General features: G+C 39.1%; 1 long non-coding RNA gene across 1 annotated transcript; it reads right to left on the reverse strand.

Moving 5' to 3' along the window:
* Positions 1-12,051: 12,051 nt before the first annotated feature.
* LOC146404736 (uncharacterized) lies at positions 12,052-14,889 on the reverse strand. Its single transcript, XR_014841729.1, has 2 exons — positions 12,762-14,889; positions 12,052-12,460 (listed from the first exon to the last, which is right to left on the reverse strand). It is a non-coding gene; the product is annotated as an uncharacterized LOC146404736 (long non-coding RNA).
* Positions 14,890-25,308: the final 10,419 nt, after the last annotated feature.

The raw sequence follows: 25,308 nt of genomic DNA on the forward strand, positions 1-25,308 counted from the left end.
AAGAGGCAAGGAATATCTCTGGAGTCTCATTAAAAAGCGTGAATCCCATTCATGAGGTGGAACTTTCATGACTTAAAAACCTCACCTCAATATCATCACCTTTAGGGGTTAGGATTTCAGCATATGAATTTCGGGGGCTACATGCAGACCACAGCAGAAGCGCTTAATGTTTTAACAGTAGAAGTATTTACATGAACACAACAAAGTGGTGAGAGACAGTCCTTATTCAAAGAAGCATAACGACCAGAAGGGAAGAGAGAGTCCTGCAGATGAAGACACTGTACCCCTGCATGGAAATCCTCACCAAGACCCACAAAAGAAAGACTCTGGGTGAGGATTATAGGAGAGGGGAAAATGAAGAACGATTAGTGGAGGTGATTATTCTGGTGATGAGAGACCCCCCCTCTGGACTTTTGGGGGAAGTTACACTAGTTAAAGGACACACGTCTAGTAGCATCTCGACCTACCTTAGGGAGGATTCCATTTCTCAGAAGATGAACTGAAAAAGACCACCTGCTACATGGAACATAATCTTGACCAACAAGAAAAAAATGTGTTGCAGAAGCAGACACAGAAGAGCCTGGGGAGAATCAGCTTTGAGATGAAGGCTGCCCAGAGTGATGACCGGTTTTCAAGGCTCAAACCCTGTGATTTCTGTAGAACTCTGTCTTTCCACAACATTCTCTATTAACCAGGCTCCTCCAAACCCAGGGACCCACTTAACTCCCTCATCCTGTCAAATCCTTACCCTTCCTAAGGGCTTTTTTTAAAATAAAGTCAGCTGAGGAAGCTCTTGAGAAAAGCAGAACTGAGCCAAATGTCCTATCAAAACAACAGAACCAAGTACACTATGGTGCTTCCTACCCAGTCACCATACTTCACAGATGCTCTTGTCTCTTGCGCAAACATTGCCTGATATCTGATCCAGAAATCAGATTCTATTGGTATCCCTAATATGTGAGAACACTTTCTCCTGCAAGGCAATCCCCTTCAAGCCTAGGCTCCGAGATCAATCTTTACTAATAAAAGTCCCTTAGTGGTTCTAGAAGTGGATACATCCTTAATTTGTTAATACCCAGTGTATAAAATAATGGAGGAAAAAGAAGCCTTTTTAAAAAAAAGACTCATATAACATGGATGCTAGAGTCTCCACCTCTGTATCTGGTAACAAGGCCTATGTTAATAATCACAGTTTATTTTTCCACTACTTACTTCATCCTCTGCTGATTCTCTGCAACAGGAAGGCTGCAGAGTCCTTGCTGGTCTTGTGTTTATCATTTTGCCAGTTTCCCACTGACCAAGGCTACTAGGCAAGAGAGTCATAGGAAGCACTCCCATGAAACGCCTGTGTTCCAAATATATAGCCCTTCTCTTGCCCCCACTGCATAGCAGCAACTAAGTTTTTCCTTGGCACGCAAGACCAGCCATCCCTTTCCCTGCCTGTTGGTCCAGAGCATGAGGAACCCCAAAAGGTGAGAGGGCACTTTCAGCTTCTAATTCATTAGAATCATGTCCTTTTCCCCTGACATATGTGTTCTTCCCTTGGGCACTTGGACTTCCAAAAAGAGTGAGGTCAAGGTCACAGAGAAGGGGAATAAAAATCCTTCAAGTGGGTTACTGGGTATAATGGTAAGAGGGAATACCCCCATCTCTGCACCTTAGCTTCCAAGTCTATACATTCTAGCCATTGGGAGATAGTACCACACATTGGCCCCTGCCTAAGATATATAAAGCATCTGTAGGACTACACCCACACTTTCCGAGATATTGTCTCCAATTTGTGCCATAACTAGTCTTTAGCAGGTCATTCCACTATCAGCCAGCTTCTTCTGCGTTATGGAGCACATGGTAAAACTTACTGGGAGTCTGTGGCCATGAGCCCATGGTCCACATGTTCATTTACCAAAAAAAATACATCTCTATCAAAGTGATGTTGGATGTTATTCTATGGTGATGGACAAGTCCATCCATAAGTCCATAAACGGTGAGTTCAAGGAAGGCAAATCCAGACCCAAAACCTGTGTATATCCCAGGTGAGGACAAAGCACTGTACCCTCCATGATGAGAGGGGCTGAGTATAGTCACCTGGCTGCCAAGTGCCTGGCACGTTCCTGAGGAGGATGTGTCATATCCGAGCACCTCATTCTTACCTGCCCTGTGACAGCAGATGAGGAATTCCTTCAAAGCTGCCCCAGAGGCCTTCTGGTTCTCCATGTCTGTTTCAATTGTATGCTTGTAACTTTTCTCTTTGTCCTTAATTATGCTCACTGGGGCCATAGGAAGCCAGGTGACTCTAAAATCTTTATTATCACTGTCATTGTCAATGTCACTTAACTGCCACAGATATTTGGTCTTCCACTGCCTGCTCTTTACCAGTACTTCACTCCGTGACACTACTGGTGATAAGTGGAATAACGGTGATGACACTGCATACCAGATTACCATGTCCTATTCACCCCAGCAAAGAGGTTATCCATGTACGACTTGAGTATATGACCAACACAACCCCAAAATCCAGTGGGAAAACTTTTCATTTTGAAAAAATTATGGATTCAGAGGAAGCTGCAAAAAAATTTACATCAGAGGTCTGTGCACCCTTCTGCCAACTCCCCACAGTGTCAACATTTTAAGTAACTACAGAACTACAGCAAAATCAACAAGCGGCATTAGTATAACCCATAATGTTTTTTTATTTGCACCAGTTATATATGCACTCACTAATGTGTGTGTATAGCTCTAAGCAATTTTGTTATGTGTAGCCTTGCATAACTACCACCATGTTCAAAATACTCAACTCTACTATCAAAGACTATTTCATTTTACTCTTTTATAACTACACCCACCCTCTCTCTCATTCTTTTTTTTTTTTTTTTTTTTGTCACACCCATGGCATGCAGAAGTTCCCAGGCCAGGGATTGAACTTGTGCCACAGAAGTGACTCAAGCCATAGCAGTGACAACACTGGATCTTTAACCACTGGGCCACCAAGGAATCCCTATTCTTCATCCTTATCAGTAACTAATCTGTTCTCCATCTTTATTAATTGCTATTTATGAATGTTACATAAATGGGAACATATGGTGTGTATCTTTAAAAAAAAATTTTTTTTTTTTTTTGGTATTTTTGTCTTTTCTAAGGCTGCACCCGAGGCACATGGAGGGTCCTGGGTTAGGGGTCTAATGGGAGCTGTAGCTGCCAGCCTACGCCACAGCCACAGCAATGCGGGATCCGAGCCACGTCTGTGACCTATACCACAGCTCACGGCAATGCCAGATCTTTAACCCACTGAGCAAAGCCAGAGATCGAACCCACAACCTCATGGATACTAGTCAGATTCGTTAACCACTGAGCCACGATGAGAACTCCTGGTGTGTATATTTTAGAGACTGGCTTTTTTTTTTCCCTACTCAGCATAACCCTTGAAGTTCATACAAGTTGTGCATATCAATTTTTTTTTTTACTTTTTTTTTTTTCATTTCTCTTTTGACCACTCTGCAGCGTGTGGAGTTCCTGGGCAAGGGATCAGATCTGAGCCACAGTTATGGCTTAAGCCACAGCTACACTGGACAGATCTTTAACCCACTGTGCCAGGCTGCCACCTGAGTCCCAGCGTTTCCAAGATGCTGCCGACCCCATTGCACCACAGTGGGAACTCCTCAATGGTTTGTTTCTTACTGCTGAATATTATTTCATAGCATGGATGTACTGCAATTGGTATTTCAGAAGCTTCCATTTGGGGAATATTATAAATAAAGTTACTATGAACATTCATGTCTAAATTCTTGTCTAAAAATAATTCTTCATTTCTCTGAGATATGTATGCCCCAGAGTATAAGTGCTGGGTCATTTGCTAAGTCCATTTTCAGTTTTCAAAGAATCTAGCTAACTATTCTCCAGAGTGGTTGTGCAGATGGGCAATGTATAAATAATTCAGTTTCTCTGAATCCTTGCCAGGATTTGGTGTTATCATCGTTTCTCATTTTAACAATTCTGGTAGTTGTGTATTGATATCTCTTGATATTAATTTACATTTCTTTAACAGAAAATGATGTTTAATATTCTTTCCATGCGTTTGTGATATGTATATCCTCTTTGGTGAAATGTCATGTCTTTTGCTGATTTTCTAATGGTATTTTCAAAATTTTAAGTCTCGAGACATTCTAGGTCTACCCTTTGTTGTACATATAATGTTTAAACATTTTCTACCGGCCTATAGTTTGTACTTATCATTCTTTTAGGTCTTCTGCAAAGTGAAAATTTCACTTTGATGAAATCCAACTTATCCATTTTTCCTCTTGTGGATTGTACTTCCAGTGTCAGGTCTAAGAACTTTGGCCAGGTCCTAGATCCTTAAGATTTTTATTACACTCTTTTCTGAAAGTTTCATGGTTTTACATTTAAATACATGATCCTTTTTAAGTTTTTAATATAAGCTGTGAAGTTTAGGTTGAGGTTCGATTTTTTGCTGTTGGATCCAACTGTATCATTTATTAAAAAGGCTACTCCTCTTCCATTGAATTGCCTTTGCTTCTTCTTCTTCTTCCCCCTTGTTTAGTCGCCCCGTGGCATATGGAGTTCCTGGGCCAAGGATCAGATCGAGCCCTTGCTGCGGCCTAAGCTGCAGCTACAGCAGCTCAGGATCCTTAATCCACTGTACAGGGATGGGGATTGAACCTGAGTCCCGGCACTCCCAAGATGCTGCTGATCTTGTTGTGCCACAGTGGGAATTCCTGGCTTTGCTTCTTTGTAAATTAATTGGGTTTATCTGCTTGGATCTAGTTTCAGATTTTCTATTCAGGTCCATTAATCTTGATTACTATATTTAATATGGTAAGCCTTAACATTAGAAAGTGATTTTTTTCTATTTATTCTTCTTTTTCAAAACTGTTGTGGTTACTCTAGGGTTCTTTCATATAAACTTTATTATTTTCTTATTGAGGTATAATTGATGTACAATATTATATAAGTTTCAGGTGTACTGATTCACAATTTTTAAAGGTTATATTTCACAGGATCCGAGCAGCCTCTGTGACCTATGCCACAGCTTGCAGCAATGCCAGATCCTTAACTCACTGAGTGAGGCCAGGAATCCAAGCCACATCTCCATTGACACTATGACGGGTTCTTAATCTGCTGAGCCAGGTTTATTTTATTTATTTATTTTTTTGAGTTGTATGAGATGTTCCTATATCTTGGATAGTAACTCCACATTCATCATATCATTTGCAAATATTTTCTCCCATTCCAGAGTCTGCATTTTTGTTTTGTTGATGGCCTTTGCTGCACAAAAGCTTTAGTTTAATTAGGTCCCATTTGCTTAATTTTCCCCTTTTCTTCACAGATTATATATATATGATCTGCCTATGTAGCTATATATATATATAGCTACAATTTACATCAGTGTTCTGCTTAGGTCTTCTTCTAGGAGTTTTATGGTTACAGTATTACATTTATATCTAATCATTTTTATTTTTGTGTATGGTGTTAGACAATGTTCTAATTTCATTTTTTTACATATAGGTATCCCCATTTTCCCAGTACCATTTATTGAAGAGACTGTCTTTTCTCCATTACTTTGCCCTCTTTGTCATAGATTAAAGACCATAAGTGCATGGGTTTATTTCTGAATTCTCTATCCTATTGCATTGATTTATGTGTCTGTTTTTTGTTTGTTTTTACAGTACCATACTATTTTGATAGCTGTAGCTCTGTAGTATAGTCTGAGGTCAGAGAGTGTGATTCCTTTACCTCTGTCCTTCTTTCTCAAGGTTATTTTAGCTACTTGGGTTCTTTTGCATTTCTATACAAATTTTAAAATTATGTTTAGTTTTGTGAAAAATGCTGTTGGTGTATTAATAGGGATTACATGAAATATGTAAAGTTAGAATGGAATTAGTTTAGTTGAGTATCTTTTCACGTCTGTTGGCCACATGTATGTCTTTGGGAAAATGTCTACTCAGATTTTACTACCTTGGGTAGTATGATCATTTTAACAGTATCAATTCTTCCAACCCATCAGCACAGTTTATCTTTCCATCTGTTTGTGTTGTCTTCAATTTCTTTTATCAGCATTTTACAGTTTTCAGATTACAAGGCTTTTGCCTTGTTAGGTAGGTTTACTCTGAGATATTTTATTATTTTTGATATGATTGTAAATGGAATTGTTTCCTTATGCATTCTGCAACTTTACCAAATCCATTGGTGAGCTCTAGCAGTTGTGTGTTTGTGTGTAATCTTTAGGATTTTCTATGTATAGTATCATATCATCTGTAGATTGTGACAGTTTTACTTCTTCCTTTCCAATCTGGCTTCCTTTTGTTTCTTCTTGTCTCAAGAAGTCTTAGCTTAAGAAGTATTAGCCTAGCTGTGGGTAGGGCTGCCAATACCATGTTGAATAAAAGTGGCAAGAGTAGGCATCCTTGTTTCTGATCATGGAGGAAATGCCTTCAGCTTTTCCCTATTGTGTGTGATGTCCAGCTGTGGGCTAGTCATACATGGCTTTTATGTTGAGGTATGTACATGCTATGCTCACTTTCCAAAGAGTTTATTTTTACCATAAATGGATGTTGAATTCTGTCAAAATCTTTTCCTGCATTTATTAAAATGATCATATGGTTCTTGATTCTTCAATTTGTTAATTTGGTGAATCACATTGATGGACTTGCAATTGAAAAATTCTCACATCCCTGGGATTAATTCCATTTGATCATAGTGTATGATCCTTTTAATGTATTGTTGGATTCAATTTGCTAATATTTTGTTGAGGATTTCTGCATTGATGTTCATTTGTGATATTGGCCTGTAAATTTTTCTGTGTGTGTGTGTGTGTGTGTGTGTGGCATCTTTGGTTTTGGTATTAGTAATGCTATCTTTGTAGAATGAGTTTAGAAGCATTCCTATCACTGCAATTTTTTTGGAATAGTTTGAGAAGGATAGGTGTTAATTCTTTCATAAATGTTTGGTAGAATTCACCTCTGAAGCCGCCTGATGCTGGACTTTGTTAGTTGGGAGGTTTCTTTTTTAAATTACTGATTCAATTTCATTACTGATAGTTGGTCTCTATATTTTCTATTTCTTCGTAGTTCAGTCTTGGGAAATTATACCTCTCTAGGAATGTGCCTGTTTCTTCTAGGTTGACCATTTCACTGGCATATAGCTTTCATAGCAGTCTCATGATTCTTTGTCTATCTGTGATGTTGCTTGTAATTCCTCTTTCATTTCTGATTTTTTTTGGGCCCTCTTTCTGAGTCTGGCTAAAAGTTTATTAATTTTCAAAGAAACAGATCTTAGTTTCATTGATCTTTTCTATTGTTTAGGTCTCTACTTCATTTAATTCTGCCCTAGTCTTTATTTCTTTCCTTCACTAACTTTGGGTTTTGTTTCCTCTTCATTTTCTAGCTGCTTTAGGTGTAAGTTTAGGTTGTTTGAAATTTTTCTTGTTTCCTGAGATACGCTTGTATCACAATAAACTTCCATCTTAGAACTGCTTTTGGTGCATCCCATAAATTCTGGATCATCTTTTCATTTTCATTTGTCTCAAGCTATTTTTTATTCCTTCTTTGATTTCTTCAGTGATCCATTTGTTTAGTAACATATTGTTTAGCTTCCATGTAGTTTTTGGTTGTTTTTCCCTTGTAGTTGATTTCTAGTTTCATAGCACTGTGGTCAAAAAAGATGCTCAATATGATTTTAATTTTCTTAAAATTACCAAGGTTTGTTTTATGGCCTCACATGTTATCTATCCTGGGGAATGTCCAAGTGCACTTGAAAAGAATGTACTCTTTTTTTTTTTTTTTTTGTCTTTTGTTGTTGTTGTTGCTATTTCTTGGGCTGCTCCCGCGGCATATGGAGGTTCCCAGGCTAGGGGTTTAATCGGAGCTGTAGCCACCGGCCTACGCCAGAGCCACGGCAACGCGGGATCCGAGCCATGTCTGCAACCTACACCACAGCTCACGGCAACGCTGGATCGTTAACCCACTGAGCAAGGGCAGGGACCGAACCCGCAACCTCATGGTTCCTAGTCGGATTCGTTAACCACTGTGCCACGACGGGAACTCCAATTCTGCTGCTTTTTGATGGAATGTCCAATATACATCTATTAAGTCCACATAACATGATCTAATGTGTCACTTAAGGCCAGTGTTTCCTTATTGATTTTCTGTGTAGATGATCTGTCATTGATATAAGTAGGGTGTTAAAGTCCCCTACTATTACTGTTGACTTCTCCCTTTGTGTCTGTTAATATTTGCTTCATGTTAATATGCTGAGTACATATTTTAATGCCTTCTTCTTGGATTGATCCTTTGATCATTAGGTGGTGCCCTCCTTTGTCTCTCCTAACAGTACTTAAGGGCTATTTTGTCTAATATATCTGTTGCTACCTTGGGTTTCTGTTGATTTACATTTGCATGGAATACCTTTTCTACCCCCTCACTTTCAGTCTGTGTGTGTCTTTAGATCTGAAGTGAGTCTCCTGTAGGCAGTCAGCCTATATATGGGTCTTATTTTTGGTATCCATTCAGCCACTCTGTCTTTTGATTGGAGCATTTAGTCCATTTACATTTAAAGTAATTATTGACATTTATATCTTTACAGCCATACTGTTCATTGATTTTATAGGTCTTTTTTGGTTCCATTCTTCTTTTTTTTCTCTTTGTGATTTGATGACTAGCTTTAGTGTTGTTTGGATACCCTTCTTTTTTTTTCTTGTGTATCTATTATAGATTTTTGGTTGCCACAAGGCCTCTACCTACCCACCTACCTACCTATTTGTTTTATAGCAATCTCTCTATACATATATACTTATTTTACATCACATATCTGTTACTTTCAAATGTATTTTATATACCCTGCGTTTGTACTCCCCTGCCCTCACAATTACTAGTTTGTTTGTTTTTTCCACACTCACACAGTATGCAGAAGTTTCCACACTCACACAGTATGCAGAAGTTTCTTGCCACAGCAGTGGCAAGGTCAGATCTTTAACCTACTGAGCCACCAGAGAACTCCATGATTACTGTTTTTGATATTATATTTTACATCTGACTCTTCCTATGTATCCCTTAACTGCCTATTGTGGATACAGGTAATTTTACTACTTTTGTCCTTTAACCTCCCTACCAGCTTTGTGTATGCATGATTTCCTACCTTTATTGCATGTTTGCCTTTTCCATTGAGTTTTCTATTTCAAAATTTTCTTATTTTTGTTGCCTTTTCTTTTCCATGTGGAGAAATTCCTTTAGCATTTGTTGTAAGGCTGGTTTGGTGGTGCTGAATTCTCCTAGCTTTTGCTTATCTGTAGAGCTTTTGATTTCTCCATCAAATCTGAACAACAGCCTTGTTGGGTAGAATATTCTTAGTTGTAGGGTTTTCTCTTTAATCTCTTTAAGTATATTGTACCACTCCCTTCTGGCCCAGAGTTTCTGCTAAAAAAAAAAAAAAATCAGCCAATAGCTTTATGGGAATCCCTTTGTATATTATTTGTTGCTTTTAATATTCTTTTTAATTAAAAATTAAACTTTTTTTTTTTTTCTTGGCTGCCCCACAGCATATGGAGTCCCTGGGCCAGGGATCAAATGCAAGCCACAGTCGCAACCTACCCCACATCTGTGGCAAGGCTAGATCTGTAACCCAGTGGGCCAAGCTGTGGATCAAACCTGCATCCTGGTGTGCCAGAGACACCACTGATCCCACTGTGCCACTGTGGGAACTGCTTGTTTTTAATTTTTGCCACTTTAACTACAATGTGTCTTGTGTTTTCCTCTTTGGGCTAATCCTGAATGGGACTCTGCACTTTCTGGACCTGGGTGACTGTTTCCTTCTCCAACTTAGGGAAATTTTCTGCTACCATGTCTTCAAATGGGTTCTCAGCCCCATTCACTTTCTTCTCCTACTGAGACCACCTATAATGTGAATATTAGTGTGCTTGATATTATCCCAGAAGTTTATTAAACTGTCCTTTCTCTTCATTTCTTTTTCATTTTTTGTTTGGCAGCAGTGATTGCCACTACTCTGCCTTCCAGCTCACTGATCCGTTTTTCTGCCTCATTTAGTCAACTATTGATTCCTTGTAGTATACTTTTCACTTCAATTATTGTATTCTTCAATTATTCGGGTATTCCTTTTTTTTTTTTTTTTTTTTTTTTTTTTTTTTTTTGTCTTTTGTCCTTCTAGGGCTGCACTTGCAGCATAGGGAGGTTCCTAGGCTAGGGATCTAGTAGGAGCTGTTGCTGCTGGCCTATGCCAAAGCCACAATAATGTCAGATCCAAGCCATGTCTGCAATCTACACCACAGCTCACGGCAACACCAGATCCTTAACCCACTGAGCAAGCCCAGGGATGGAACCCGCAACCTCATGGTTCCTAGTCAGATTCATTTCCTCTGTGCCAGGACAGGAACATTTTTTTTTTTTTTTTTTTAATGACCACACTCACAGCATAAGGAAGTTCCTGGGCCAGGGACTGAATCTGAGTTGCAGCTGCAACCTATGCCACAGCAATATCAGATCCTTTAACCCACTGTACTGAGTAGGGGATTGAACCCATACCTCCACTGCAACCCCAGCTGCTGCAATTGGATTCTTAACCCACTGCACCACAGTGGGAACTCCTGTTTGGTTATCCTTTTTTTTCCCAATTCTTTGTTACCAACTTCTAATTTCTAGCTCTGTGCACCCATTTTCCTCTTGAGTTCTCTATCTTTACAATCATTATACTAAACTCTTTCTCAGGAGGATTGCCTATCTCCAAATCACTTAGATCTCCTCCACCATCTTAGCCAATCCTCCTCCACTGTTTCAGCTTTGTGTGTCCCATAGGTACTTTTTGTGTATGTCTACAAAAATTTAAAACTTGCTGGGATTTTGACAGGAATTGCACTAACCTATAGAACAATTTAGGAGAGAATTAACATTTTCACTGTGTTGAATTTTTCATTCATGAACACAATAAATCTCTCCATTTATTTAGTTTTCCATCAATTTCATTCATTAGTATTCTATAATTTTCATAATACAGGTTCTGTACATGTTTTGGGACACTTATACCTAAGCAACTTTTTTTTTGGAGCAATTGTAAATGGTACTGAATTTGAAAAAAAATTTTACTTGTCAGTGTACAGAAAATTCAAAGGACATTTGGTATTGCTCTTGTATCTTACTGAACACCTTTATTAGTTCTGGAAGTTTTGTCATAGATTCCTTGGAGTCTTCTATGTAGATATATCATCTGTAGACAATAGACAGCAACAGTACTATTTCTTTTAATTTGTGCTAAATTTTATTTCTTCTTCTTGCAGTGACTGAAACTTGTAGCATTATGTTGAATAGCAGTGGTGAGAGTGGACATCCTTTCATTAACCAGGATCTGAGAGGGAAAACATTCAGTCTTCCAATGTTAAATATGATACGAGCTGTAGATTTTGTGGGAGTAGATCCTCTTTATGAGCTTGAAGAAGTTCCTGCTTTTCAGATACTGAGAATTTTTACCATGAATGAGTGTTGAATTTTGTCAAGAGCTTCTTTTGAATCAATTGATATAATACGGCTTTTTCCTTCTTTAGCCTGTTGATATGTTGTATTCCATTGATTGGGTCTACAATACTGAACCAACCTTGAATATCTGGAGTAAATCCCCCATAAAATGGATCAGGAAGTACTCTCTCTTCTATTTTCTGGAAGTGATTGTATAGATTTAACTCTTTGAATGTTTCAAAAAGTTCTTCAGTGAAAACATTTGGGCTTGGAGTTCTCTTTTTTGAGAGGTTAATCATATATTCAGATTTAGGATTATTCAGGTTCTCTACTTCATCTTGGCTTAGTTTTGATGGTTTGTTATTTTCAAAGAATTTGTCCACTTTTTCTAAGTTGTTAAATTTGACCACAGAATTATGCATAATATTCCTTTATTATTCTAATAGCTGCAGTATCTGTTACGACCATTTCCTTTCTCATTCCTGCTATTGTGTGTCTTCTTGTGAATCTTGCTGAGGTTCAACAATTGTAATGATTCTTTTTGAGGGACTAGCTTTATGTTTCATTCATTTTTCTCTCATTTTATTTTTTTAATTTCATTAATTTCTGCTATTTCTCCTTTCCTTCTTATCACTTTGGGGTTCTTTTGCTCTTCTTTTTCTAGCTTCTTGAACTATGAACTTAAAGATCTGAGATGCTTCTCTTATAATATAAGTACTTATTGCTAGAAGTTTTCCTTGGTACTTCATTAGCTCTATCCCACAGACCTGGATGTTTTCATTTGTAATCCCCCCCCTCCCTTTGAGACATCTTCTTTGTCCCATGGATTATTTATAAGTGTGCTGTTTAATTTCCAAGTACTTCATGATTTTCTTAATGTTATCCTGTTGCTGATTTCTTGCAAGATTCCATTATCATCAAAGAACGTTTTCGTTACTATTCTAATTGTCTTAAATGTGGCAAGGTTTGTTTTTTATGGCCCAGATACACTGTTTGTTTAAATCTATAGTGGCTTGAAAAGAATGTATCTTCTGCTGTTGCTGAGTGTTCTGTAAATGCCAATTAGATCCTGCTGATTTGATGTTTTTCTTCAGTTCTTCTATACCCTTGATCTTCTGCATAGTCATTCTATTGAGTGGGGTGTTGAAGTCCCCAAGATAACTAGATCTGTTTATTTCTTCTCTTACCTCTATCAGTTTTTGCTTCATGTATTTTGAAGCTTTGCTGCTTGGTGTTATAAACATTTAGGATTGCTATTTCTTATTGGTGGACTGATCTACTTAGCATCACATAATGTGCCACATTGTCTAGTAACACACTTTGTTTTCAAACCTAATTTATCTGATATTAATGACAATCTTTTTTTTTTTAAATGTTAGCTCAGTTTTGAAGGACAGTTTCCTGAAGCCACACGCAGTGCCAATTATTCTATCAGTCTAGGTCTCATTAAGGAACAGCACACTGGAGTTCCCATTGTGGCTCAGTGGCTTAAGCATCTGGTGTTGCTCCAAGCTGCAGCATAGGTCACAGATGCAGCTCAGATTTCATGTTGGTTACGGCTGTGGTATAAGCCTGCAGCTGCAGCTCTGATTTGCCCCCTAACGCATATGTTGCAGATGTGGCTGTAAAAAGAAAAAAAGAAAAAAGAAAGAAAGAAAGAAAAAGTAACAGCACACTGATATTAGGATAACTTGAGGAAGGTTTAACAAAGGGACTGACAAAGGTGTGAACAGGTTATAGGGGAATAACAGGAAGTTAAGCAGCCTAGGATGAGTAACAGTAGTTACTAGTTGTTGGAACCTAAGAAGAGAAAATCCTATAAACAATGTGACCTTGTTGAAAGCATTGATCTTTGGTGAAGAACAAAGCCAGACTGAGATGATCATTCAGGGAGGGAGCCAGGAGAAATACTGACCTCTGTTTATCTCCTGCCCTGCCTCCTCATTATTCAAACTCACTCAGAAGTTGACAGTCAAGGGATGCAGTCCACATGGGTTAGCCTCCTGGGGCAGAAAGCAGGGTGGAAAAAAGATAAAGAATGGATCTAGTGGGCCAAAGAAAATATCTAATATTCCTAACCTGAAGAACACTGAGCTGGCAACATTTCTCTTCGATTACATCTAGTTTCCTAAGACTGGAATTCTAAAGAGAGGATTATAATAACTAGAACTATCCAAAAGTAGAACTGGCCACAGTGGGGGCACCCAGCACCCAAAAATACTACTTCAATGGACAGCCACTGAATGGGGGGAAAGCCATGGGAATTTCAAGCATCTTAGTGGCCTCGGATGTCCCCCAAGCACTGAGATTCTGCTGCCAAAACTGCCTAAAAAGTACGAAAACTAGTCATTGTGGAGGTCCTAACCACTGGCATTAGGAATCAGGTGGGAGGAGAGAGGAAATAGATTACCATTGTCCATGGGAAATTACAGATGCACTGTGTGGGTGGACGTTTGGGGCAAGCATGGGGAGGTGAAGAGGAATGGAAACCTACCAGACAGAAGCCACAAATGAACAAGGAAAGCAGCAATAGTGTATTAGACAAAGGATGTAAAATGAACTATTCTCTTTTATCAGTGCGAAAGTGGATGGTGTGTAAAAGTCACTGTGTAAATGTGATTTTCCTAAAAACAGGATTTCATCCCAAAATTTCCTGCAAATTCTCCTTGGACAAAGGGACAAAGTTCAAATTCCCTAGCTCAACATCTAAAGCCATATGAGTTTGAGAGAAACTCTGATAAAACTTAAACATCAGAAAATGTATTAGCTCAGAGGTAGGGTGGCTTCCATGTTGGTTCCCAAGGGCTGTGATAATTAGAAAAATGGGGAGAAATGAATGCTTCACAAGTAAACAATGGTACTCACATGTACAAGCCCTCCAAAGTAACTTTCATTATCACCTCTACACTTCACTTCCCCACTCATTCAGGCTTTGGAGCTACATTATATATCCATTTAATTGACATGCTGGAAAGAAGAGACTGGAAGCTTCAAATATTTAGGTGCTAAATTATTCTACTCAAGGAGAAAGGCCCTAAATGAACACAAGGAAGACATTAGATTGCCTTCCTTCAAGCTATCTCTAGGTTAGTTGCCTCACTTGGCATGTGCAGCTTTCCCTACTGAGTATAATTCCAAGTTTAATGACACAATGTATTTCTCAATTAAGAAAGGCCAGAAATACGAATCAATTACTTCATCAAAGGTTCAAAGAATTAAGAGAGATTCAACAGTTCCCCATTTAATTTAGTTTCATTATGTTTCAGTGTTCCTCAAGTTTCTAATATAGCTTTGAATTCTGAATTAGAAAAGCTGTCCTGGATCACATTTTTTTTTTTTTTCTTTCTTTTTGGGGTCGCACCCTCAGCAATATGGAAGTTACCAGGCTAGGGGTCAAATTGGAGCTGCAGCTGCCGGCCTACTTCACAGTCACAGCATCAGATCCGAGCCACATCTGCGACTTATGCCACAGCTCATGGCAACACCAGATCCTTAACCCACTGAGCGAGATCAGGGATCAAACCCACATGCTCATGGATACTAGTTGGGTTTTTAATCTGCTGAGCCACAATGGGAACTCCCGGATCACATTTAATAAGAACTGGTGGCTCACAACAAAGTATGGGGCCACTTCCCCATAATTAAACCTCAGTGCCAAAGCTTGAACCTCACCTTTGCAACATCCCTGGGGTATCCTGACCCTCTCCTTTCCTGACGGGGGCAGCTCGCCACATGCGGTTGCCTCAGAAAGGTGGTGGCAGCAGGTCTGTTGGAGTTGGAGGACTGAAAATGAAAAAGTTCATTTAACACCTGAAAAGTTCAGATAACACCTGAGTGCAGCACCTAGACAGTCCCTTAAAGTGGCTGTTACAAGCCAGAAATCATCTCTCTGGTCCATAATACACAACTAAGATCACTGGGGAGGCCCACACAAACCTGAAGACAAGGAGTTGTCCTCACTGTACTCAGGTTTGGTGAGAGGTGGTGCCTTAGTTAAACTCCTACCCAAGGTTCCATCTAGTCTAGACACCAGCAAACCCCAGATAGCCCTCCTGGCCACTCAGAAGCCTTTCTTGGTGGAATTCCCCAGGGGCTCAGTGGGTTAAGGCCCTGGCAATATCACTGCTGTGGCTCTGGTTACTGCTGTGGTATGGGTTCGATTCCTGGCCTGGGAACTTCTGCATGCTGTGGGTGTGCCCCAGCCCCCGCCCCAGCAGCCTTTCTTGCTAAGTCAAGAGAGGTTCAGAAGGCTCTAGCTGTTCCACAGGCCTCAAGGAGATTTAAGAACTGCTATCTTTAAAAGCATGCACCTCCACTGCCAGGGGTGTACTAAAGGCAGTGCCATGGGCATAGTCTATTTCACGTAGGCCAAGTAGGGAGGCAGTCTGTAGAGACTTAAAAATAATAAAAACTAGGAGTTTCCGTTGTGGCTCAGTGGGTTAAAAACCCAGCTAGTATCCATGAGGATGTGGGTACAGTCCCTGGCCTCACTCAGTGGGTTAAGGATCTGGCATTGCTATAAGCTGTGTATAGGTTGCAGACGCATCTCGGATCCCACGTTGCTGTGGCTGTGGCATAGGCTGGCAGCTGCAGCTCTGATTCAACCCTTAGCCTGAAAATTTCCATATACCCCAAGTGCGGCCCAAAGAGCAAAATAAAATACAACTGTTTTTAAATACTGTCATTTACTACAGTCAACTCTAAATATCAGTGGTAAACCATTCCACCAAAGACCAGAGACTACTCCTATCAGTGAGGTACCAAGGTTTTCCACTTATCTGCTAATGTTCTTGCAGGGTAAGTGAAACAAAGTACCCTACACTTAATCAAGGAAGGTGATCCTTCCTTCTCTGGTTCCCTAGCCCTAACATACAGCTACATTGCCATGTTTATCTATGAACTTCGCTTCCTCAGTTCTCCAAGGGCCCTACCCACCTGACCAGAACTCTGGAGAAAAAAGCACAGGCTCTGGGGTTAAATGCACTGGTTTTCAATCCCAGTGCTAGTTGTGTGCCCATGAGCAATTTACCATCTCTCTGAGCTTGCTCCCTCACCTAAGGAAAATGAAAATTATCATAGCATCTATTTCCTAGAATTATTCTGAAGATTAAGTGAGAGTGCTGTAAAACATGAAACACACTGTCTAGCACATTGACAGGATTCACATTTCACCTTCTCCTAGGTTATGAGAATTAAAAGCTACCAGCACACACTCTATCAGACATTCTTTTTTCACTCCTGACTGCAGTTCCAATGCCTAGTTGAGAAATGAGCTCACCTAATTGGTGTGAAAGTATTTTTTTTCTCACACCAATTATTTATGTCTATAGTAACTGAAGTCATTTTCTCACAGGTTATATTACTTTTTCTATAAAAAACTTAAAGAAAAGCAGTATCTTCATCTCCAAGTTTTGGGCCTACCTACACTACAAGGCAGCTGGGCAAGTGAAAATGTGTTAACCAATTAATTTCAGTTCAATGAGCCTAAATATTATGCAACATTTTAGTTTGTCTTTTTGCCTTTTCTAGGGCCGCTGCCGCGGCATATTGAGATTCCCAGGCTAGGAGTCTAATAGTGCTGCAGCTGCCGGCCTATGCGAGAGCCACAGTGACAAGGATCTGAGCCGCGTCTACAAACTACACCACAGTATGTCAACACTGGATCCTTAACCCATTGAGCAAGGCCAGGGATCAAACCCACAACCTCATGGGTCCTAGTCAGATTTGATAACCACTGCGCCATGATGGGAACTCCTGCAACATTTTAGTTTAATTGGAATAAATAAGTCTAATGACATTTAATAAAACTATTGGTATGGTGAGGTTCAAGTCTATCATCTTTGTATAAGTTTTCTATTGGTCTCCTAGGTCCTTTACTTGTCCTTTCCATTTTGGGGGGTTAGATTATTTCTTAATAATCACTTTATATTCTCTGTTGACTTTTTAAACATTCCTAATTTCTTTTTAATTGGTAGAGTTTCTTAGTTTATTACCATATATCTTGAGTTAATATTATACAACTTTACAATTAATGTGAAAAATTGAAACAATATAATTTCATTTTACTCTCTAATTTCCCTCTTGGTCATTTACTTTACTATTCCATATATTTTTTTTTTTTTGTCTTTTTTTGCTATTTCTTTGGGCCGCTGCCGCGGCATATGGAGGTTCCCAGGCTAGGGGTCCAATCGGAGCTGTAGCCACTGGCCTACGCCAGAGCCACAGCAACGCAGGATCTGAGCCGCGTCTGCAACCTACGCCACAGCTCACGGCAACGCCGGATCGTTAACCCACTGAGCAAGGGCAGGGACCGAACCCGCAACCTCATGGTTCCTAGTCGGATTCGTTAACCACTGCGCCACGACGGGAACTCCACTATTCCATATATTAACTCTTGAAATCTATGTCTCTCAATAAGCATTTAGCATTGGTGATGCTGTCAAGTATCTTTTTATGCTTTTGTTTTCATGTAAGCCCTTGAACATTTACACACACATACACTTTTTTTAAAGTTCAGTAGGTACCTCAGAAACCTGTAATGTTTTCCATAGATGTCAAGGCAGAATAAAGTGGTACAGAACCTTACTTTTCATGGAGTCTGTGACACAGAATATCTTACTCATTTCCCTATCTTTCCCTTAAAATTTTCTAAAAGTCTTCTTTTAACAACCACCCCTTTAAGAAAAACAATCCTAAAGTTTTATTAAAAGGTATACTTGCCTTCAGCTCATGGAATGTATTGTAATCTAACTCCAGCAGTTCTGTTACCTGCAAAAGGTTCAACATCTGACAAAACCCCTCCTATGTTTGCACAGGATTCATTTATTTCCTGTCTCTCCTCTATCTTCCATCTATGTTCTTACTGTCACTGGGTCTCCATTTAGGTGAGCAATCATGACAACATATAAGGTATTAAAAACCAATTAGCCCATGGACATGAATCTTCCTATGCATATAAAAAACACAATACAAAATTAACAAAGAAAGATTATTTATATCAGGAAGCGAAGCAAAATAATGGAGAAAGTAGCTAGACTTCTTTGACTATTTCCTGTTTTGTAAGTGTGACTTTGGAACCATGTAAAATGTTTCATGTAACACAATTAAATTTAAAAATGAGAACCATTAAAATCAAAAATGAATTTTCTTGTTGTCTTTTTAGGGCCACACCCATGGCATATGGTGGTTCCCAGGCTAGGGGACTAATCGGAGATACAGCTGCTGGCCTATACCACCACCGCAGAACGCCAGATCCAAGCCACGACTGCAACCCACACAGCTCACGGCAATGCTGGATCTTTAACCCACTGAGCAAGACCAGGGATTCAACCTGCATCCTCATAGATGCTAGTCAGACTTGTTCTGCTGAGCTACAATGGGAACTCCAAAAAAAATGTATTTTAAAAAATGAACCTCAATGTTAATCTAGATGGCAGTGTAACTGCAAAAGAACTATTCCAAATGACTTGGAAGCCCTATAACGTGAACTTATACCCTTACTAGGGTATACCCTAAAGACAAAACAAAAGCTGGAAAATTTTTTTTTGATAATCACATTGTTGGTTGTGGTCTTAGTATTGTTATTTTGACTGTGATGTATGTAAGATTCAGCTAAGCAATTCTGTGAGGGTTTAATTCTAATAACCTGATGTCCTTGAGAGTCAGAATCCCTGACAGAGAACAACGAAGATCTGGTTTAAGTCAGAAGAGGTAAATAAAAACTTGAAAGTCCTGAAATTGAACTGAAAGAATCAGTATTATGACAATGCATTTTATCTTAAAAACAAAACATATACTTGCAAGTTTTGTCCACTGAAGAGCAATAATATCAAAAGAACCAATGAACACCCGAAGTAGCGACTGTTCTTTGAAGATAAAAGCCTGACTTCAGATCTGGGGCAGTAAGTGTACAGGTGAAGCTGCAACATCTTCATATACGGATAACAAGAAATGAATGAAAATTGGTTGTGTCATGTTAAAAGGAATGAGTATGAATAAGCAATGAGATCCTGCTGTACAGCACAGGGAACCATATCTAGTCCCTTGTGGTGGAACATGATGGAGGATAATGTGAGAAAAAGAATATATATATATATATATTTATGACCAGGTCGCTTTGCTGTACAGTAGAAATTGACAGGAGTTCCCGTCGTGGTGCAGTGGTTAACGAATACAACTAGGAACCATGAGGTTGCGGGTTTGATCCCTGCCCTTGCTCAGTGGGTCAAGGTTCCGGCGTTGCCGTGAGCTGTGGTGTAGGTCGCAGACGCGGCTTGGATCCTGTGTTGCTGTGGCTCTGGCGTAGGCTGGCAGCTACAGCTCCGATTCAACCCCTAGCCTGGTAACCTCCATATGCCACAGGAGCGGCCCAAGAAATGGCAAAAAGACAAAAAAAAAAAAAAAAAAAAAAAAAATTGACAGAACTCTGTAAATCAATGATAATGGAAAAAATAAAAATCATATATAAAAAAATAAAAGAGAGACTATCACAATAAAGACAGTAACATGAAAAAAAGGCCGGGCCGGGGGGGGGATGAGTCCTCATCATGGCTCAGCAGAAACGAATCTAACTAGCATCCATGAGGATGCAGGTTACATCCCTGGACTTGCTCAGGATCGGACATTGCCGTGAGCTGTGGTGTAGGTCAGACTTGGCTCAGATCTGGCATTGCTGTGGCTGTGGTGTAAGCCAGCAGCTACAGCTCCACTACGACTCCTACCCTGAGAACCTCCATATGCCGTAGCTGTGAAACTAAAAAGAAGGGGGAAAAAGAAAAAAAGGAATGAGCAGTCAAATCAAAAAAGGTCAAAAATGGAACAATTTGAGCATCAACAGGGTAATACTGCAAAGGTTTCCAATATCTAACATATTAAAATTCATAAATTCATTATTACTCAAACCAATTTATCACATCTGTAGTTGTATACTGATCATAACAATCCAATTTCACAGGATTTCCATCCCAAAGCCCAAGAACATGCCCCACCCCCCAAACAGTCTCCTCTGGAGACCATAAGTTTTTCAATGTCTGTGAGTCAGGATCTGTTCTGCAAAGTTCATTCTGTCCTTTTTTCAGATTCCACATGTCAGTGATAGCCTTTGATGTTGGTGTCTCATTGTCTGACGGACTTCACCTAGCATGATAATTTCTAGGTCCATCTGTGTTGCTAAAAATGACAGTATTTCGTTCGTTTTAAGGGCTGAGTAATATTCCATTGTGTGTATGTACCACCTCTTCTTGATCCACTCCTCTGTCAATGGACATTTAGGTTGTTTCCATGTCTTGGCTATTGAAAATAGGGCTGCAGTGAGCATCAGAGTACATGTGTCTTTTCAAGTCATGGTTTTCTCTGGATAGATGCCCAGGAGAGGGATTGCTGGATCAAATGGTAGTTCTATTTTTAGTTTTCTGAGGCATCTCCATACTGTTTTCCACAGTGGTTGCACCCATTTACAATCTCACCAACAGTGTACTAGGGTTCTTTTTTCTCCACACCCTCTCCAGCACTTATTGTTTGTAGACGTTTGGATGATGACCATTCTGGCTGGTGTAAGGTGGTACCTCAGAGTGGTTTTGATTTGCATTTCTCTAATGATGAGTGATGTTGAACATCTTTTCATGTGTTTCTCGGCCATCCATATGTCTTCTTTGGAGAACGGTCTATTTAGATCTGCCCATTTTTGATGGGGTTGTTTGTTTTTTGGTTATTGATCTGCAGAAGGTATTTATAAATTTTGGAGATGAATCCCTTGTCAGTTGATTGACTTGCAAAGATTTTCTCCCATTCTGTGGGTTGTCTTTTCGTTTTGTTTAGGGTTTCCTTTGCTGTGCAGAAACTTTTAAGTTTAGTTAGGTCCCATCTGTTTATTTTTGTTTTTACTGTCATGACTGTAAGAGGTGGCTCTGAGAAGATGTTGCTGTCTTTTATGTCACAGAGTGTTTGGCCTATGTTTTCCTCTAAGAGTTTTATAGTGTCTAGTCTTATATCGAGGTCTTTAGTCCATTTTGAGTGTATTTTTGTGTATGGTGGTAGGGAGTATTCTAATTTCATTCTTTTCCATGTGGCTGTCCAGTTTTCCCACACCACTTATTGAACAGGCTGTCTTTTCTCCATTGTATATCCTTTACTCCTTTGTCATAGATTATTTGGCTGTAGGTGTGTGGGTTTAATTCTGGGCTTTCTGTCCTCTTCCACGGATCTATACTTCTGTCTTTGTGCCAGTACCATACAGTTTTGATGATTATTGCCTTTGTAGTAGAGTCTGAAGTCTGGAAGCCTGATTCCTCTAGCTCCACTTTTCTTTTTCAGGATGTCTTTGGCTATTCCAGGTCTTTTGAGTTTCTGAACAAACTTTAACATATTTTATTCGAGTTCTGTGGAAAAGATCCTTGGTAATTTGATAGGGATTGCATTAAATCTGTAAATCGCCTTGGGTAGTATAGTCATTTGGATAATATTAATTCTTCCAATCCAAGAGCATGGTATATCTTTCCATCTATTTGTGTCATCTTTGATTTCTTTCATCAGTGTCTTACAGTTCTCAGAGTACAGGTCTTTTGTCTGTTTAGGTAGGTTTGCTCCTAGGTATTTTATTCTCTAGGATGTGATGGTGAACGGGATTGCTTCCCTAATTTCTCTTTCTGCTGTTTCGTTGTTAGTGTATAGAAATGCCGTCGATTTCTGTGTATTAATTTTGTATCCTGCAACTTTGCCAAATTCATGGATGAGCTCTAACAGTTTTCTGGTAGAGTCCTTAGGCTACTATACCTTAGGTAGGTATAGCATTATGTCATCTGCAAATAGTGATAGTTTTACTTCTTCCTTTCCAATTTGGATTCCTTCTATCTCTTTTACTTCTCTGATTGCTGTGGCTAGGACTTCCAAAACTGTGTTGAAGAGTAGTGGCAAGAGCAGACATCCTTGTCTTGTTCCTGATCTAAGCAGGAATTCTTTCAGCTTTTCACCATTGAGAATGATGTTGGCTGTGGTTTTGTCATATATGGCCTTTATTATGTTGAGGTAGGTTCCCGCTATGCCCACTTTCTGAAGGGTTTTTATCAGAAATGGGTGTTGGATTTTGTCAGGGGCTTTTTCCACGTCTATTGAGAGGATCATATGGTTTTTATTCTTCAGTTTGTTAATGTGGTGTATCACACTGATGGATTTGTGGATATTGAAGAACCACTGCATCCTGGGATAAATCCCACTTGATCATGATGTACAATCCTTTTAATGTATTGTTGGATGCGGTTTGCTAGTGTTTTGTTGAGGATTTTTGCATCGATGTTCATTAGTAAAATTGGCCTATAATTTTCTTTTTTTGTGGTATCTTTGTCTGGTTTTGGTATCAGGGTGACAGTGGCCTCATAGAATGAGTTTGGGAGTATTGCTTCCTCTGCAATTTTTGGGAATAGTTTCAGAAGGATAGGTGTTAGCTCTTCTCTAAATGTTTGATAGAATTCACCTGTGAAGCCATCTGGTCCTGGACTTTGGTTTGTTGGAAGTTTTTAAATCACAGTTTCAATTTCAGTTCTTGTGATGGGTCCATTCATCTTTTTTTATTTCATCTTGGTTTAGTCTTGGAAGATTATACTTTTCTAAGAATTTGTCCATTTCTTCTAAGTTTTCCATTTTATTGGCATAGCTGCATATAGTAGTCTCTTATGATCCTTTGCATTTCTGTGATGTCTGTTGTTACTCTCCTTTTACATTTCTAATTTTATTGATTTGAGTCCTCTCTTTTTTTTTTTTATGTCTGGCTAAGGGTTTTTCAATTTTGTTGATCTTTTCAAAGAACCAGCTTTTCATTTCATTGATCTTTTCTATGGTTTTCTTTGTTTCTATTTCACTGATTTCTGCTCTGATCTTTATGATTTCTCTCCTTCTGCTAACTTTAGGTCTTGTCTGTTCTCTCTCTAGCTGCTTTTGATGTAGTTAGCTTGTTTATTTGAGCTTTTTCTTGTTTCCTGAGGTAGGCTTGTATTGATATAAACTCTCCTCTTAGAACGGCTTTTGCTGCATCCCATAGGTTTTGGAGTATCGTATCTTTGTTGTCATTTGCTTCTAGGTATTTTTTTAATTTCCTCTTTGATTTCTTCAGTGATCCATTGGTTATTTAGTAGCATGTTGTTTAGTCTCCACGTGTTTGTGTTTTTTGCAGTTTTTTTCTCATTGTTGATTTCTACTCGTATAGTGTTGTGGTCGGAAAAGATGCTTGATATGATTTCAATTTTCTTAAAGTTACTGAGGTTGGACTTGTAGCCCAGGATGTGATCAGTCTTAGAGAATGTTCCATGTGTACTTGAGAAGAATGTGTATTCTGTCGCTTTTGGATGGAATGTCCTATAAATATCTATTAAGTCCATCTGGTGTAATGCATCATTCAGGGCCTGTGTTTCCTTATAGATTTTCTGTCTGGTTGATCTGTCCATTGCTGTAAGTAGGGTGTTAAAGTCCCTGACTATGATTGTGTTATTGTTGATTTTTCCTTTTAAGGTTGTTAGCGTTGCCTTATATATTGTGGTGAACCTATGTTGGGTGTGTAGATATTTAAAATTGTTTTATCTTCTTCTTGGATTGATCCTTTGATCATTATGTAATGTCCTTCTATGTCCCTAAAAATATTCTTCATTTTAAAGTCTATTTTGTCAGATATGAGTATTGCTACACCAGCTTTCTTTCAATCCCCATTTGCATGAAATATTTTCTTCCATCCTCTTACTTTCAGTTTGTATGTGTTCCTAGAAGTGAAGTGGGTCTCTTGAAGACAGCAAATATATGGGTCTTGTTTTTGTATCCATTCAACCAGTCTATGTCTTTCGTTTGGCATGTTTAGTCCATTACCATTGAAGGTAGTTATTGATATGTATGTTCTCATTGCCATTTTATTAATTGCTTTGGATTTGCTTTTGTTGCTCTTTTTTCTTTCCTTTTTCTCTTGTTCTTTCCTGCCTATAGAAGTTCCTTTAGTATTTGCTGTAAGGCTGGTTTAGTGTTACTAAATTCTCTTAGCTTTTGCTTATCTGTGAAGCTTTTGACTTCTCCTTCAAATCTGAATGAGAGCCTTGCTGGGTAGAGTAATCTTGGTTGGAGGTTTTTTTCCTTTCATCATGTTAAGTATATCATGCCACTCCCTCTGGCCTGTAGAGTTTCTGCTGAAAAACCTGCCGATAACCTTATTGGGGTTCCCTTGTATGTTTTTTGTTTCTTTTCGCTAGCTGCTTTCAAAATTTTCTCTTTGTCTTTAATTTTGGTCAATTTGATTAATGTGTCTCAGTGTATTCCTCCTTGGGTTTATTTTAAATGGTACTCGTTGTGCTTCCTGAATTTGAGTGATTCCTTTCTCATGTTAGGGAAGTTTGTGGCTATTATCTCTTCGAGTATTCTTTCTGTCTCCTTCTTTCTCTCTTCTCCTTTGGCACCAGTATAATACGGATGTTGGTGCATTTAACCTTGTCCCAGAGTTCTCTGAGACTCTCTTCATTTCTTTTCAATCTTTTTTCTCTTTCCTGTTCCACATCTGTAATTTCCACTCATCTGTCCTCCACCTCGCTTATTCGTTCTTCTGCCTCCTGTATTCTGCTGTTAGCTGCTTCTGGTGAATTTTTTATTTCAGTTATTGTATTTTGCATCTCTTCTTGCCTAAGTTTTCTATCTTGTATCTCTTTGCTCAGTGTTTCCTGTAAGTTATCCATCTTTGCCTCCAGTTTATTTCCAGTGTCTTGCATCATCTTCAGCATCAACAGTCTAAGGTCTTTTTCCTGGAGGCTGAGAATCTCCTTATCACTTAGCTGAATTTCTGGGGGTTTTTCCTTTCTCCCTCATCTGAGTTATA

The sequence above is a fragment of the Sus scrofa genome, chromosome 3 (assembly GCF_054392235.1).
Source record: "Sus scrofa isolate SSC_HxYL_T2T_F1_AM1 chromosome 3, Sscrofa_HxYL_maternal_Yorkshire_Landrace_v2.0, whole genome shotgun sequence".
NCBI lineage: Eukaryota > Metazoa > Chordata > Mammalia > Artiodactyla > Suidae > Sus > Sus scrofa.